This window comes from Pinus tabuliformis, chromosome 3_1 (assembly GCF_031772625.1).
Source record: "Pinus tabuliformis cultivar Carrire ecotype Pingquan chromosome 3_1, CPIR1, whole genome shotgun sequence".
NCBI lineage: Eukaryota > Viridiplantae > Streptophyta > Pinopsida > Pinales > Pinaceae > Pinus > Pinus tabuliformis.
Window position 1 is genome coordinate 15,450,392 of NC_142301.1, and position 2,124 is coordinate 15,452,515.

A 2,124-nucleotide genomic window follows, 5' to 3' on the forward strand; every position below is an offset into this window, starting at 1 on the left:
CAGACAATTGTTCAATAGTCTAGAATCAATGATCCAACTACATGGGGCCCCCTCTATAGGAGAGATTGGACAGGTAAAAAATCAGGAGGAGATCAACAATGAGGTGCAGGCATTTGTAGAGACATATAGACAAGCCACCCGCACGAGAGATATGCCGATCTCAAGAGAAAATATCAAGCGTTACATAGTAGAACCAGTGAGGCTCTACACCAAGTTGGGTACCTTGAATAATCATATACATGCCAAACGGAATACCCTTCTCCTGGACGCACTGGAGTGCTTACACCGACATGATGAAGGCCAACCACAAATCTCTCCCATCGCAGTAGAATACAACATATGGCGCGCTTACCTGACAGAAAAGCTCGGGCTCAACATTCCGGAACTTGCCATCTGTAGATTAGCCAATTAGGATGGTAGTCATTTTTCTTTTGTGTACTACAGTAGCACAGAATGCCCTGTGAACGTGAAAGGTCACATAGAATGCCAAGAGTCATTTGGTAGGTGAGAGGTCATGAGGAAGTCCAAGAGTCAAGAGTAGACCAAAGGTCACTCTTATCCTATAAATGTAACCTCATGCCTCATTTGTAAGGGCTTTTTGCTGAGGACTATTTTGGAGATTCATAGACATATTTCTTGAGAGAATTGTTGTCCTTCTAGTCAATACAAGAGTTAATTGTATGTTTTCACTATTGAATTCTTCAAATATCTATGTGCTTGTGCCATGAGTATTTTCCTCACTTGACGGATCAAATGTTCCCGAAAGCTATTTGATGTGCGGTCTCCCCACATGCTGTTTTGTACTTCAAATCTGGTTTTGCTACGTAAGATTGGTATTTGGTTTACTCACTCTATACTCATGCTAATGAACTATTTCTTTAGGTATTAGTATAATCTGTTTTGACTGCATAGTTATGTACGCCGATAAATGGTTGATTGTTGTGAACTAATTTACAATTGTTAAGCATTATTTATCTAGCATGCACAAGTCTTATCTAAAGTCCTACTAACAGTAACTTTATGTGAGATTGTGTGGTTTACCTTTTTGCTATTCATGGTATATATATGGTACATGATATTTGTCAATTATTCTCTTGTGTTTATTAAAACTCATACATTCTACTAAGTTTATATCACACCTCCATACGAAGCTAGCTCCACAAAATTGAACGGCAGCCGGGCCTACATACCGGAAGGGATCTCCAGCACACCCGGTGCAGACTCTAGTTGGGAACCTACACCGGAGAGATCCCCTTAACTGTTGGTTTAAAATTCCAGCCCATCAACATGAGCCTTTTTTGGTTTAGGACCATTCTTTTTAGGATATTGCTTCTTAGGATTCTTTGAATTTGTTTGCTGTTGGGTGGCTAAGGCTTTCTTAGAAGAGTTTCCAAGTTTAAGAAGACCAAGATGTAAGAGTTTTTCTTGTTCTCTTATTAAAGAATCACAAAAGGCATCAAAAGAGGGGGACTTGTAGTCTGGTACTTGAGAAATGAAGACTTCTCTAGTAGAATGGAAAGTGGAAACAAACATAGAGTAGGTTGGTCCCAACTTCGTAAGAATGGAATAGATAAGGCTACCATCTTCTTTCTTAACCTTAACACCTTCCAAGAGAAGTCTAAGGGTCTTGAACTTGGATAAAAAATCTTCAATGGAAAAAAAAATTATTGGGGTCCAACGTCAGCAACTCATTTTCGAGTTGATGGGCTCTAATTTCATTTTTAATTCCAAAAACTTTAGTGAGTTGTTTCATTGCTTCATTAGGGGTATCAAGTTCTGTGATATGGAATCTAAGGTCTGGAGAAATAGAAATCCCTATCAACCCACGTGCTTGATCTTGTCTATTTTTCCATTTGGCTGCCTTATCTTCATCTTTAGGTTTAGTTTCTTGGCCTGGGGCTATTTTGTAAAGACCTTTACTTCTAAGTAAATCCACAATGTAGGACCACCATTGGAAGTAGTTGGTGCTGTCAAGAATAACTTGGCATGGAATTTCCATTTTAACAGAAATTGAAGCTGTAGATGCTAAAACTAAGTGCTCCAATGGAAAGATCTCGAAAAATTAGGCTGTTTAAAAAAAAAGGGCTCTGAAAACAACTTCCAGATGAAGAAGTTATGACTTTT